The sequence below is a fragment of the Chlorocebus sabaeus genome, chromosome 8 (genome assembly GCF_047675955.1).
Source record: "Chlorocebus sabaeus isolate Y175 chromosome 8, mChlSab1.0.hap1, whole genome shotgun sequence".
NCBI lineage: Eukaryota > Metazoa > Chordata > Mammalia > Primates > Cercopithecidae > Chlorocebus > Chlorocebus sabaeus.
Genome location: NC_132911.1, coordinates 61,579,885 through 61,596,142, shown reverse-complemented (window position 1 = coordinate 61,596,142; position 16,258 = coordinate 61,579,885). Strand labels below are relative to the sequence as shown.

General features: G+C 42.6%; 1 long non-coding RNA gene across 2 annotated transcripts in view; it reads right to left on the bottom strand.

Annotated features, from left to right (window-relative positions):
• Positions 1–16,258, bottom strand: part of LOC103236838 (uncharacterized) — a 222,867-nt gene that overhangs the window by 20,250 nt on the left and 186,359 nt on the right. Inside the window, exons 4-5 of one of the 2 annotated variants that reach the window (XR_012093686.1) lie at positions 6,277–15,019; positions 2,962–3,725 (exon numbers count right to left, since the gene is read on the bottom strand). The exons of the other annotated variant lie outside the window; for it this stretch is intronic. This is a non-coding gene — a long non-coding RNA (uncharacterized lncRNA). Of the gene's footprint in view, positions 1–2,961; positions 3,726–6,276; positions 15,020–16,258 lie in introns of those variants that run through there. 2 annotated transcript variants of the gene reach the window in all.

The following is a 16,258-nucleotide window of genomic DNA, read 5'->3' as shown; positions in this document are numbered from 1 at the left end:
GTTCTGATGATCTGTTTGTCTCTCCTGTGTCGATATCACACTGAATATTTTCCAAAGTCTTGGTATCCAGTTAAGAAATTCTTTCAATTTTGTCCTTCTTCAAAATTTATTGGTTATTCTAGCCCGTTTGCGTTATCACAAAACTTTTAGAATCAGCTTCTTCATTTTTACAAAATACTTGGAATTTTTTATTGGATTTGCATTGCATTGGAATAGATCAACTTGAGAACTGACATCTTGAGATAAATGAACCTTTATTCCATAAACATCTCTTCATTTATTTAGCTCTTCTTTTATATTTTTAATAACGTTTTGTAGTTTCAGCATAGAACTCCTAAACATGTTTGTAAGATTTATTTCTAACAAAATCTATTTTGTTAAATTTATGAGATTTTTAAGTGTTATCCTTTGAATATAACTTATAATTGTGATTTTTATAAATTGACTATGTTTCAAACAAGCTTGTTAAATTTATTTACTAAACCTAATAGTATATCTTTAGATTCTCTGGAATTTTTTAAGCACAAAATCATGTAATATGCACATAACTTTAGCTTTATTTCTTCCTTTACAATCCCTATACCTTTTATTTCTTTTTCTTACCTTCTTGCACTGGCTATGACCTTAAGTGAAATATTGAGAAGTAAGGCACTATTCAAGCAAGTGTCTTTGTCCTATTCTGTTGTTACAAGGAAAAGTTACAAAAGTTCACCTTTATATGATTGCTGTGAATTTTTAAAAACTGATTTTTTTTTTATTAAGGAAGTTTTCTTCTATTACCAACATGCTAAGAATTGTTTAGGAATATGTGTTGCATTTTATCACATGCGATTTCTATGTTTATTGAGATAATTTACAATTTTCTTTTTTTATTTCATTAGTGTGGTGAAGAACTATTCAATGATAAACCAACTTTGCATTCCTGGAATAAACTCAATTTGGTTATGATGCATTCTTTTTTTTCATATAGTGCTTTTTTTTTTTTTTTTTGGTTTGCTAATATTTTGTTTAGGATTTTTGCATTTATCTCCATGAATGAAATGGGCCTCTAAGTTTGCTTTCTTATAAGGTTTTTATCAAATTTTGAAATCAGGGTTTTCTAGCATCATAAAAATCTTGAGGAGAGTTTTTTTTTTTTTTTCTGTTTTCTGGAAGACTTATGTAAAATTGATGCCATTTCTGTTCTAAATGTTTGGGAGTATTCACCTGAGAAGTCATCTGGGTCTGAGGTATTCTTTACAGGAAGGTTTTTAAATGATGCATCAATTATTTAGATTTTCTATTTATTCTTGTGTCTGTTTTGGTAACTCTTGTTTTTCTAGGAATGTATACATTTTACCAAAAGGTACTGGCATGAAGTTGTTAATAATGTCCTCTTAGGTTTAAACAAAATGCCTTTAAAATCTTTCTAGCAAGTCTCCATTTCACTCTGAATACAGAGCTGCAGTGGACAGCCCGCAGGCATCTCCTGTCGTTAGCCCTCCATTGGGAAGCTAAGTTCAGCAACAGTTCTGGGAAAGGCTTGGAATAGAAAAAGAAAGGACGTTGCTGTAGATTAAGCAAATGTTCCAAGATCCTCTATTAATTAAGAAAATCTTGGAGAATATTATACAGTCTCCATGGTCCTAGATTATAAAACCATTGTGTTGAGCTGAAGCAAGTGCCAAAAAGAAATGTGGAATGTCACTACCAAGACTTCTAGATGGCAAGCATACTTAATGGAAACACCTCTTTCTTAACTCAGAACACTTTCTGTAGCATTCAGGTTTCTAGTTTAATTGAATTAAGCTGTGTAGTGTTCTGAGTTCACTTTTGGAACATTGCAGAGACACTCTCTGTAGATTACATGATTTGAAAATATAGTAAAATAAAATTTAGTGAAGTGGTGCAACTCTCAGAAATCAGATATGACTATGCTGTCCAGGTGCGGTAGCCCATGCTTATAATCCTAGCACTTTGGGAAACTGAGGTGGGAGGATTGCTTGAGCTTAGAAGTTGAAGACCAGCCTGGGCAACATAGTGAGACCATGTGTCTACTAAAATTAATAATTTAAAAAAAGCTGGGCATGATGGTGGGTACCTGCAGTCTCAGTTACTTGGGAGGTTGTGAGAGGATTGGTTGAGCCCGGGAGGTCAAGGCCACAGTTAGCTGTGACCGTGCCACTGCACTCCAGGCTGAGTGACAGAGCAAGACTCTGTTTCAAATTAAAAAAAAAAAAAATTTAAACCACAACTATGCAAAATAAATGACATTATTTTTGTGTGTTACGACCTCCAACTCTCCTGGGCCATTAACAACTAATCTCGGTCACATTGGAGTTCCCTTCCCCTCTTTCCTCTGAGATTCCAGTAAGTTCCAGGGACAGGGTAATGATGGCAAGAATTACATGGTTCTGAGGCTTTGGGAAAGGAGACCTCTCATCTTTACACACTAGCTTCAACTTGTGTTATTAACAGAAACTTCCACTGTCCCATCTGGCCTGTGACCAAGCATCCACACAATTTGTCCACCAGGCCTGATCTGTGTCCTCTCTTGGACCCATGAACACAATTCAGCATCTGCTGTGTAATGGGAGGTGGACAAACGTCCAGTCCACCAGGTCACATCATACCATATCTTCTCCTAGAAGCCATGACTTCTGAGTGTTGGAGCCTACAAGCATATTTAGGATTTGGGGCCTCCCTGAGGCTCACAGCCTGGGAATTGGGCTGCTTGTCCTGTTGTCTCCAGAACCTGTCCACCTGGACACCACACTTACCTCTTGATTCTCTCTCCAACCCCTCGCTTGGGAGGAGGCAAGAAAGAGTTGCTCTTAGCCATATCATCTGCTCCCACATTTTCTGCCAAATATGTTGTGCATGCCCTGAGTCCTTTCTGTTCCTCTAAGAACCTGGGCTTATTTTGTTTTGATTTGCATTTTTAAGTGTCATTTATACATACGAAAATGCACAGATCTTAAGCATTCAGTTTCAACAAGATACAGAGCATTTTCCTTAACCCAGAAGTTTCCCAATAAAAGGGCCTAGACTTTTGAAAACTAAAAAAGCCAAAAAGATCTTCCTTTTTCTTTTCCTGTACCCTGTTCTGCTACTTCTCTTTGCTGTGATAACGAGCACACCCTGGCCTACTTGCAGCTACTTAACTGGGCCAAGGTATATAAAGAAACACCAAGGGCAGAGGTACCCACGAGATCACATTTTAAACAGTATCCTCAGTATTAATCGCCCAATGACAAAGAATGTTTATCGTGGCATTCATGCAGTACATTACAGTCTACTGGGTGCTTTTCCACTCTTCATCTCATTTACCCTTACAATGATGCATTGTATTCATTCGTTCACAAATTATCACACCTGTTTGGCAGATGAGACAATGGAGATCCAGAGAGAAGATGTGATTTTCTAATGCTCCACAGGTGCTAGATATCAGAGACGAGACAGGATCCCAGTTCAAGCTCCTCTATTTCCCTTTTCAGAGAATCTAATGATCACTGGCCCTCAGAAGAGAGAACAGAAAAGACAGTCACTGATGCAGAAGAAACTGACAGGCTCCCAAGCCACCTTCCCTTCCCCAGCCTACCATTAAGTTTGCTAGGACAGGGCTACCTCCTTGTACTCTCCACTGGTTCTGTATGGTAAAGCTTCAATGACCTCGATGAATTGCCCATGTAGAGGGTGCCATGAAGAGAGGGCCCAACAAATTTACTTCAAGGAGAGAAGGAGTGCTGGAAATGAAGCAGAATGAGATGGTGGTGTGCGCTGAACTCCCCAGCCAAAGCTAGAGTACTCGCTTATAGGGTCTGTGATTCTGGGTAATTTACCAAACCTCTTTATGCCTCCGTTTTCTCATATATAAAGAGAAGATAATAATCGAATCTCCCTCAAAAGGGTTATTGTGAGACTTACATATCATCCAGGTAAAATATTTGTCTGATATAGAGTAAGCATCAATAAATGCTAACAAATATTGCTGCCACCAGGTGTGATAGCTCACACCTGTAATACCAGCCCTTTGGGAAGTCAAGGTGGGAGGACCACTTGAGCCCAGGAGTTGAAGAGCAGCCAAACTGGGTGGCATAGTGAAACCCCATCTCTACCAAAAATACAAAAATTAGCCAGGTGTGGTAGCGTGCACCTGTACTCCTAGCTACTTTGGGAGGCTGAGGTGGGAGAATTACCCTAGCATAGGAGGCCAAGGCTGCTGTGAACCACACTCTATGCCACTGCATTTCAGCTTGGATGACAGAGCAAGATCCTGCCTCTCTCTCTTTATATGCACATATATCCCTTCAATTATACATATAATATATAATATTATACTATATTATATATTATAATGTTATATGATAATATTATTTATATTATGTTATAATATATTATATTATAATGTTATATATTATATTATAATGTTATACTATATTATATATTATAATGTTAAATATAATATAACATTATAATATATAATATATAATATATAATATAATATATATATTATATATAATATAATATGTAGTATAACATTATAATATAATGTAATATATAATATATTATACATTATACTCTATATTATATACATATACTATATATTATATACTGTACACTACATATACTTTATAATATTATATATATAACTGAAAGGATGCTGTAAAAATATGCAGACACTAATCTTTCACTGGCATGTCACTAATGCTACAGAAAGACACTACTATTGTTGAAGTTAAATAAACGAATGACTCAGATCTGTAAGTTAAAAATGTTTTATTTGGGAAGCAAGAATTGTAATTCAGGGCATACACACAGACCAGGTGGTCTTCCATATGCGCAAAGGGCAGAGAAGTTTGGAGGTTTCATTAAAAAAAATGTTACAAATTGTTTTGATAGAAAGTTCATTGGCACTAGTAAAGTTTTGGGGGCACTGGCAAACACTGATTGGTAAGTGATGGTGTTAGATTTCAGCAGATTATTTCAGTGGTTGTTAGAGAAAACTGGTTTGAGGTTACAGCAGGCAGTTTCAGCAGCCAGGAGTGCAGAGAACTGTATCCTTTGAGCAATGCTATGTGCCCTGAGTGTTTCCCCCCTGGCCTCTTGACTCTGTTTTAGTTGAATATGACAAGAAAGACCCAATTTGTATGATCAACTGCGACACTGTTTTGTAAATCCCCTTTGATACACTGTTCTTTTGGGGAAGCTTCTGGGAGTAACCAGCCAGGCCAATCAGAAGCAAAGTTGGAATTCAGTGGTTGTGGGTGGAAGCCATCACTCTATTTTCCAGGGAGAGCAGACCAAGAATGAGCGCTCATGGAGGAAAGCAGTGCACCCCCAGGAAGCGAAACAGCGCTAAGCAAAGAGAACTATGAGAAAAGCAGGCAGGTCTGAGCTGGTACCACTGCCAGGCAGGGAGACATGGGGTGATGCATGGCTGGGTGAGCCACTCACCAGACAAGAGTATTCATCAGGGCAGCTCACCCCAGATGGAGACTGGGACTGTGACCAAGGAGGGTGTGAAGGTCAGAGTCATGCATGGGGCTGAGGGGCCAGGTGACTGCCTTTTGAGGTCCAAGGACAGGAAGTTTTGGAACAGGGCAGAAAGGGGAGCCCAGGGTAAGGGGAGGGGGTCAAGCAGCCCTGATCCCTGACTTCAAGCTCTGCAGAAATGGAGAAGATCCTCTTTCGTATGGGTGTCTGGGGCACCTGGGCCTAAGGGAGTCAAGCTGGAGGGTGTGAGGTTTCATGTCTGCATAGCAACTGGATGTTTAAAAGCAAAGATGTAGGTCAGGTGTGGTGGCTCATGCCTGTAATCTCAACACTTTGGGAGGCCGAGGTGAGTGGATCACCTGAGATCAGGAGTTCAAGACCAGCCTGGCCAACATGGCGAAAACCCATCTCTACTAAAAATACAAAAATCAGCTGCGCGCAGTGGCGAGCGCCTGTAATCCCAGCTACTCAGGAAATTGAGTCAGGAGAATTGCTTGAACCTGGAAAGCAAAACCTGCAGTGAGCCAAGTTCACACCACTGCACTCCAGCCTGGGCCACAGAGTGAAATTCCATCTCAAAAAAAAAAAAAAAAAAAAACAGTGAACTGCCCATTACACCCTTTGGGAGATTGAGGAGAATTGATTTGCCATTTTAGGAACTGTTTGGTTTGGGCTTTTTTTTGTTTTTGTTTTTCCACTAAGATATTGATATCTGAAAGAGTCTTTCAGCTTATTATTGAAAATCATCAGGGCCTAAAAATTAGAGGCCGAGACTTGAGATTTCAGCACATTTGAACTCACCGGAGAGAGGTGGAAAAAATCATGGGAGGCCGATTGGCTAATCTGGAAAATAGGGAAAGGGAAGACAAGCTGTATCAGGCTATGTCAGAGAAACAGTGCCTGTCCTCTCCCTGATGTAACCTTGACCACATGTAAATCTTTGTCCACTGAGGCTGAGAGGCCTGCTCTGGGTCTAACCACTCTACCTTGGGACCTGACTTGGCCCTGCCCTTTGGCACATTCCACAAACACTTGTAGAAGTAGTGAACTTCTTCTGTAATGACAAGTCACTAAAGCTTCAATTCAAGAACTCCTCCAGGCAGCTAGTCATTTAGCACTGCACAGAGAGCAATGTTCAAAAATACTTTACCTTTAGTGTTGTAATTTCATGTTTCCTTCTTTCTTTTACTTTAGCGTTCTGTTTTATGGTGTCTTAAACCATTACACAATTTCATGGATATACAGCACATACAATTGAGAAGGAGTTCTGCTAAAGAGTAGGAAGATAGTAATCAAAACTGACATTCATGTGACACTTTACAGTTTACAAAGTGAATTTGTTGCAATTCCATAGTTTTCAGTTTTGGAGGAGACTGATGTGAGGGGCATAAAAAGATCATTATCTTAGAGACACAAAAACGACCATGAGAAATTCATTTAAAAGTAAAACCACACGAATTCTGTTACATCACCAAGCCCTGGCCATTTCTAGAACTCAGGTGAGGGGATGGTGTAAATTCTCCACCAATAATCACAGAAAGAAACAACGAAAAGGGAAGGGCTAGGGGGAGAAGAAGCCCAATCCTACATTTATCTCCAGGGTCTCACCTTAAAGAGATGAGCTGGGTGAGCTGGGAGTGAAAGCTCTTCTGAGTGTGGAAGATTTGGACCAGAGCAGCAGTCAGAGGTCACCACTCAAGCCCAGGAGGCTCTGATGGATGATTCGGTCTCCCCTTGGTGTGTGGCTATTGGAGGTGAAGGGAAGCAAACTTCCTGTGGGGTGAGGAGTGAGGCCATCGCCTTGTCACCTAAGCCTTCCCTTGATGTGCTTGGAAAGCAAGTTTCTCTCTCTTCACTGGGTGAGGAGAATTAATTAGTATTTACAAAGACCTTTATGATCTTTGTCAAAAGGGGTTTGGCTGGCTCTAACTATCCAGGTTCCAGCAGCCACTGCTTCTATCTCAGCATAGCATCTCTGCCCTGGAAGATATCAGACAGGATTGCTGTTGTCAGGGGGTGTGTCCAGCACCTGTGGTTTTCTATCTGCGTCTCCAATTACTGCTGAGATTCCAAAGCCCTATAGAGAGATGGCATCTTGTTTGGGGAGGTGGTGGCACTAGACCTGTACTGCCATACAGCTCCACTCCATGAGAAGGCAGTTGCCTGAGATGTATACTTTGACAAGCTTCTCAAATGGCTCACACATTCAAAAGCAGCTCCCCCATTACTTCTTATGGGGGCCAGAAATTTCTCCACAAAATATTCACTCCTTTATGGGTCTTGGATGTTTTTTGAACACTATAGAATGTGGTCATGGAAGGAGAACTTGCCCAGGTGCCAGGAAGCCTAGTCCTGAGTTTCCTCCCTTGTTTTGGTACTAGCTCTGCCCTCACTGCCCTGGTGATCTGGATAAACACGTTCTCTTTCTCAGTTTTTTTTCCCATCTAAAGTGGCAATGCTGATGTCTGTCTCAAAGCGCTGGTGTGAGGATTAGATGAGATAATGAATGTGAAAGCCAAGTGTTGCAGAAATGTAAGCAGTATCTAACTGGGCATTTAGTTACTAAAATGCCCAGGCTAGATAATGCCCAGGAGGGATTAGCTGATGGCTCACCAGAACCACGTGGGCACCTGGGGTGGTCACAACAGAAGAGCCAGAAGGACTACAGCGAGGAGAAAGACTTCAGGAAAAGAAAAGAAAGAGACCTCACCGCTGGCACAATCATGGAAGTTTTGTGGGTGAGGAGGTGCTCTAGAACTTTCCCCTTTTCCCCAGACAACTGTGTACACTTATGGGGGAATGAAAGCTGCCCAACTCAGTTCAGGCTTGAGCCCTTGCCTTCCTGCTGCCCCACCTGTGCGGGATGAGGAGTGATGGCTGACGAACACCCACTTGGTGAAAGAGCCAATAAGAAAAATAACCAAATGCACCTGAGTTGATGCAGACACATCACTCAGGTAATTTAGACCAAAAAACCCAGTTTGGGCACCAGTAACTGATGTATGTCAGACTGGAGTAATTACTTTCTTTGTCAGAATTCCTGGATAATTTCTTCCCCATTCTTCAGCTGAAAGAATCTGGCCTTGCATGTGGGAGCCTGCTTGCTAAACATGATTGGATCCTTAGAAATGAAAAGCACAGCATGAGCTACTTTCTCTAAACACATTGGCACATGGATTAATTATTACAAGGGGAAAATAGGCCCCTATCTTTTATGTGAGAGGTGCATGGTGCCATGGAGCAGCGATGAATGAAGGGAGGACAAATCCACGTGAGATCACAATAGCTACTTCTCACCAGGACCCTGCTGCAATCTAGGCTTTGTTCTGGATATTTTGCATTAAAAATCTCGTTTAATCTTCACAACAGGCCTATGAAGCAGAATCGAGGAAAGAAAAGAACTTGAGTTTAGAAGCCAAACATTGGTGGATTTGATTCTGTACTCTACCATTTACTGGGCGAACTGGGCAAGCTACTTGCTTGTTGGAGCTTCAGTTTTCTCATCTGTTAAATGGAATTAATGCTGGCCTCAGTGTGCTGTGAGAATTAACTGGTAGTAATGACCATGAAGCAGCTGAAACCCTGCAAGCAGAGGGTAAATTATAGCTCCTGTGTGACCCTTTACAGAGAAACTGCAAGAAGGATAGGTTGCTTGGCCAATGTTAGGTTGCTGGTAAATAGCAGAGCTAGGTCTGCCTCCCTCCCAAGGGTGGATGTTTTGCTTGGAGGCCCACTGAACCCATACTTTTCATGACCACCTTTGCAGTGGCTGGATATAAGTCTCTTCCCACTGAGGGTAAGACCATGCATTAGGTGTCTGTATCCTTAGCATCCTCTCACATGGTACTTTCAGTATTCCTTGAATGAATAACAGAATTCAGAAGCACCTAGAATAGATGGACTAAGCTAAGTGCAGATAATTGCATAACAGGTGTTTACTGTGTGTATAATAATTTCAGCGCCTTCCATGTTGTTGGGACACAAGGTCCCTTCACTCCACATCAAAAATAGTCTGAGCACCTGTAAGGTTAGCTTGCCAGGAAGCAAGAACTCAGGATAGGAAGAGCAATAGGCCTGAGGAGAATTGGATCAGAGCTCAAAAATGAACCCACATAGAACTAGCACAAATGGGGATCCCGTAAGGAAGCTTGTGACGAGCACACATGGTGAAGATCAAATGGCACAATGGATGGGAACATTCCTTAAAAATGCAAAAGCCCATGGCAATGGAAGGGATCACTGCTTAGATCAAGAGCAGAAGCCTGAAACAATGGTGAGCAGGAGGCTTGTTACTACTTCCCTGGGTTGTAGGGAGATGGCAAGGAAACAAAAACCAGGGCAGAATCCTGGTCAGTGACTCACACAGAGAAGTCTATGTTTGGAGAAGCAAAAACTGAACAGTCCCCTCCCCACTCCTCTCCTGGTTTTTGTCACATCCTCTGGTCCTGAGGCCACAGTGAGGCAGCTCCATTGACCCTCAGTGGAATTCGGAGGCACTTGGCAAAACTCTCCAGTCAAGCAAAGAGGGGCAGCGTGGTGGGACTCGGTCATTCTGGCCTAGTCCTTACCTCCCTCAAGCTGCCAACTTTCTTCAGAGAGACAAAACCCTCTCCAGGCAGACTTTGATAAATAGTATTGTCCCTCCATCCCTGCCCATGTCCCTGGGCACCCACCAGGCAGGCCACCACAGCCCCTGACTGGCCTGGCACATGGCACATGGGGTGTCTTGGTACATGGAGTGGTGCCATGTACCTGTAGTCATAGATGAACTCACTGGAATCCCACCCTGCCCCATGCTCCTGGCTGAGAGCTTCCAACATGCAGGAGCTGAGTCTGAAGACAGTGTTCTGACTGGAGCAGGCCTCATAATGAGCTGGTGATTTTATTTCCTCCCGACAGAAGGCGAGGTCTGTCTCTCCCAGGAGAAGCATCAGCTGACCCATGACAGGTCTCAGCTCCCAGAGGCCTGGCTTTAAGTCTGCGGGATGAACTCACGCTCCTCCGAGTAGCTGCCACTCTGAGGCCTTCAGAGAGTGGCTAACTAGGGTCTCACCTGGCCAGCTCCGACCTGCAATCATGAACTCGCTGCCCAGCTTCCTATCACAGTACCGTTAGGACCCTGCTGCATCTCTCGCAGATGGCGTTTGACTTCCTTCATCAGTGTAAACAACAATTCTGCTTTATTCAAGCAGAAATAATCCACTGAAGGATCTACTATGCACAACACACTGCCCTTGCACCCGATACAAGAGTTAGAAAAGAAATGTGATATCCTCTGATGTAAAGAGGTGAAGAACCCCGTGGGGAGGTGGAAGAAAACATCAAACAGTAAGTGGCTGTCAAAACAGAGATCGGGATATGTGTGCTGGTTAAGGAGAGCTTCTCGGGCAGTCATTTGTGAATTGGGCCTGGAAGCACAGATGAGCAGGAAATGGCACAGGACACAGTTAGATGCCATTTTACCACCACTCCAGTGGCACAAATGGAAAAGGCTGACCCTGCCGAGTGCTGGGGACGAGGTGGTGCATAGCTGGTCTACCTGTTGGCTGTGTGAGTATAAATGAGTCAACCACTCAGGAAAATAGCTAAACAGCCTTCAGAGGAACAGTCTCATACACAATGACCCAGCAATTCCACTCGTAGGTGTACACCTTAGAAAACTTTTACACAAAAATGTTTACAGTAAGACTGTTCAAATGCCCACTGATGGAAAAAAGGATAAGCAAACTGAGGGGTGTTCCTACCATGGAGTGCCATTCAGCAGTCAAAAGAGAGGAACTGCAGTGACCACTAACAGTATGGACAATGCATATCAACTTATTAAGTAAGAAAAATAAGTCCTAAAACATTGCAAACAGCATGACACCTTCTTAAAGCAGGTAAAGAGAGTTAAAATGTAATATACACATCTTAGGACTCCAAGAAATAGATAAGATGAGAGGACAGAAAAGGAAAATAGGTGAGGTGCAGTGGCCCACGCCTGTAATCCCAGCACTTTGGGAGGCCTAGACAGACAGATTACTTGAGCCCAGGAGTTCAAGACTGGCCCGGGCAAAATAGTGAAACCCTGTCTCTATAAAAAATACAAAAATTAGCCAGGCATGGTGGCATGTGCCTATAGTCCTAGCTACTCAAGTGGCTGAACCGAGAGGATTGCCTGAGCCCAGGAAGTTGAGACTGCAGTAAGCTGTGTTCACATCACTGCGCTACATCCAGGAAAACAGAGCAAGACCCTGTCTCAAAATAAAAGAAAAAGGAAAACACAGAAAGAAGGCACATGGGATTCAGGGTGTTGACTACCTTGGAGAAGGCAGGGATCAAGTGGGATGGGTTGGAACACACAGCCAATGTCAGCCATTGCTAAGGCCCTAGCTTTCAGGCTAAGTGGTGGCTTCAGAGGTGTTCATCTGTTACTTTAAAATGTGATCTGGCTGGGTGTGGTGGGTCACACCTGTAATCCCAGCACTTGGGGAGGCCAAGGTGGGCAGATCACTTGAGGTCAGGAGTTTGAGACCAGCCTGGCCAACATTATGAAACTCCGCCTCTACTAACAATACAAAAATTAGCCAGGTATGGTTGCAGGTGCCTGTAATCCCAGCTACTTGGGAGGCTGAGGCAGGAGAATCACTTGAACTCAGGAGGTAGAGGTTGCAGTAAGCTGAGATTGTGCCACTATTGGGTGACAGAGCAAGACTCCATCTCAAAAAAAAAAAAAAAAAGGGGGACCTATAACACAATTAGGGAAGCAGGGTCATGCCTGTAATAGCAAACATAATAAAACACATCATAAGTCCCAGGGTTATCATTTCACCACCTCTTGTGTACCTGTAGTCCATTAGACTTCTTCTAGTGGGAAGGCATTCACTGAAGGGGAAATGGCATGAGCAAAGGTATGAGTCTAGTTGTATGGGGGACCATAGAGGAGCCAGACTGGTGCATAAGGTAACCTGACGGTGACCTGGATGCAAAAGGAGTCTGTGCTTTCTAGTCGCTCTGGTCAGCCATTCAGGCGTGGGCGCTTGGAACCTCTCAAGTGCCAAGGGCCCAGCCCTGAGGTCTCGATAATCTTGCCCTTGCCTTCCAGGAGCAGAGGGCTCTGCAGCTGTTTCCCCTGCAGAGAACACAGATTGGGTATGAACTGGAGACCTGGGGTCAGTGGCTGTGGGACAACACTCTCAGATAGGGTGGGAAGCAGGGGATTTGCCTTCTTGTACAGTAATCTATCCATCCCTAAGTCATGTCTCTGAATTGACATACCTTCCACTACAACAACTTAAATGTTCTAGGACTAGGGCACATCCTATCAGGCCTGAGATTTCACTAGGTTCTAGAATATTTGCTGCTTGTGAAGAAGGTGGAGCCTTTGATTCACAATTACTAGGCAGTGTTCTGTCCCCCTGGTCTCCAAGCGTTCACCTTGATGACCTCCAGGGTCCTCTCTGTACCTAAATAAGCAGTGACTTGTTCTCTGGCTCAGGCCAGGTTCCTGGAGCCCTGAGTTCTGGCTGTAATTCCCATGAGTACCCAGTTCCAGAGCTGCCACCCCACAGGACTCTGGAAGTTCTGCAGCCTGAGCCACCTTCCTCATACCACCCTGCCTCAGAGTGTGCAAGAGCCATGGGGCCTTTACACGCCCCCTGCCCAAGAGCCAGGAAACAGCAAGGAACAAGATAAGGCTGTAGCTCCACTGTAGCAAAGAATGGCCTATTTAGGCCAATGGTGGGCCCCAGAGATCACAAACTTACATTTTCTTTGCCCAAAACATTGAATTTAAGGATGATTTAAAAGGATGTTCAGGGACAATCATGCTAGAAATTCCAAATATGATTAAAGAATCCTACAACAGAGGTGAACAAAGACCTGCCCCTGTGTAAGTCCCGAGGAGGTAGCAAGATAGCATCCCCTTTGCCTAGCTCAATGACAGGCCAGGGGACCAGATGTGGTTGTGCACAGGATGAGGCAGCAAGGGTGGAATCTTCCAGAACCCCAGGGAAGACAGGAGCAGAGGGAAGCCTTCACAGAGTACCCAAGAGGGGTGCAGGGAGCTAAACTCTTCTGCTGGAACCCAGCCATCTTGCAGTCAAGGGCAAGGAGGCCACTGCTGGGACCTGCAGGGACCTGTGACCGAGGCTACAGGAGAAGAGAATGCCTCAGCACAGCATGGACCACCCCCAAGCGCACACTCATCCCCCTCTCCCTAAACACACCCCCAACCCCACAGGGCCTGGTCCTTGGAAAGTTTCTTGGGATTGAGCCATAACAGGGAAAGGAGGGCTAGACTTGTTTGAGGTAGACTTCCTGCTACCTGATGGAATGAGAACCAAAGTAGGCATTTAGACTAGTTAAACAAGAAAAATGAAAGAAATTAGCACAATGACAAAGTGTGTGCTGACTCTGGGGCCAGATGCCTGAGTTTGTACTATGACTCCTTCACTTAGTGTTAGTAGTGACATGTCCATACAGATCTGCAGCAACCTCAATTCTTGCCTCCTTAAAAAAAAAAAAAAAAGAATTCAACCAAGCAACATAAGGCAGAGAGAGAGAGAGAGAGAGACTGAGGCAAGTTTTAGAGCAAGAATGAAAGTTTATTTTAAGATATTAGGGCAGAAATGAAAGGAAGTAAAATATACTTGGAAGAGGGTGAAGCAGGCAACTTGAGAGAGTCAAGTGAATGCTTCAACCTTTGACTTTAGGGGCATGTGTCTGAATGGTTGTATCCCTTCTCCTCTGATTCTTCCCTCAGGATGGGCTGTTCACATGTGCAGTGGCCTCTCAGCATTTGAGAGGGGCTGCATGCACAGTGTGTTTACTGTAGTTGTACACATGCTCACTTGAGGCATTCCTCCCTTACCAGTCAAATGTTCTCAAAGAAAGGTCATATACCTGTTAAACTCCACCATTTTGCCTCTTAGTGTGCATGCTTGAGCCCACTCTCCTAACTCCCGAGACCTTATTGGGAAGCTGCTGATCACCAACTTCAGGTCTTTCTATCTGTTGGAAGACTGCTTTTTCCTGGTGCTGGCTGTGACCAACTATTGTGTTAGAGAGACAGTGTAACAACCGCCTAACCATCACATGGTGATTACCTGACATTGCTGGTAGTGGGTTGCCAGGAGCATCTCTCCTGCCCTGCTTGTGTCTAACTAGCTACCTACTGTAACATCTCCCTTCTCAAGAGAATAAGTGTCCAATTATTTGAGACAATGGATGAAGTTCGGTATTCTGTAATTGCTTCCTGTTGACAGAGGCATGGTGGTGGTTGTTTTGTGGGTCTTGGCCTCTTGCTAGCTGTCAGGGCAAAGTGGCTCCATGGGTTGTTGAAAGCAGTATCTGGTCAGGTCCAAGGGAGACATGAGCACTATTTCACCTGTCATGTCCCACTGATGGGCAATCTAACGGTCCCCTGTAGAAGGGTGACTCTTGAATATTGAGAGGATGGTATCCCTTGCTGAGGATCATCTGGAATTTGACAGCACATTCCTCTTGTTTCTTTTGAGCTGCAGCCAGAAGTCACTGTTTGGTTCACAGGAATAAACAGGGTAGTCTAAATTGCAGAACAAAATTAAAAACAAATGATAAGACTAGAATCTAGTAACAGGTGTACCATAGTTTTTTAACATAATATTTTCTCTCCAGTTCTCATTTTTCTTAAAAAGAAGTTATGATTGGACTGATTTGTCTGCTAATAAGCTCTAGTCTTATTGTATGTGGCCTAATTATTTGCAAAAAGAACAGCAAGAATAATTACTTGCATATAATTATTTGCATATCTTCATTTTGATGTCACAATCTCCAAAGTTATCAGAAACCTGCAGCCAAAGCACCTGTCAAAGTTTTATAGCTTGTTATAAAACTACCTTTTAAAGAGGATCAAAATAAGACAACAATTATCTATGGATAACAAAATGTCTTACAGCAGCCACAGTCAAAGACATAATTAACAAGAAACTGTGTTACCTCTGTGGTACACAATAATTTAATGTAACACTTATAATTATTACTGATAATTAATACTGAGATATATCATAATAATTGGAGTTTTACATAAAATTTTGGAACACATACAAATAACACATCTATACTATTGATGTTAAACCTAATTCTTAATAAAACCTTATGGACAAATCTATTCAATCTTAATCAGTTTGACCATAAGGTAAGATTCTCATAAACCTTTTATAACCCTTTACAGTTTTTTTGTTAAAGTGAAGAATAATGTTCTAAGAAAACCATATTGTGCTTTTTTCAATGTTCAATACATGGATAAACTGAATAATACCCCTTTAACTTTAGCCAATAGGTTTACAAACAGAATTTCTTCTACAACATTAATCCTTCGCAAACCTTTCATAACATGCTCAACCCTTCAGATTTATTCTGTCTTACTTAAAACAATCCTTTAATCATTTAAACTAAGCAAAAAACTCACATTTTCATGCTTTCTTATAATCTTTTGCCAAAAGCATATTCTACTTTCCTTACACACCTTGCACATAAAACTGTTTTTCCAGTAGTCTCAAATACAGTTACACTGTTAACTCTTAGCAACTTTGACTTTTGGTGAAAAACCCGTAAGTTATTTTAATTATGTACTAAATGTGGACCCTGGGACACCAGATAGAAATGTGTACAATCTCTGACACTTTTTAGCTTAGCTAGGGGCACAGGTAACTCTGTATGTCTCCAGCCTTACATAGCTTAAAAGCACAGAAGTTGTAAAGTTAAGAGTCACAGTAACAGCTTATGAAGCATTTAGTAGATCTCATAATCTTTAAAATTGTAT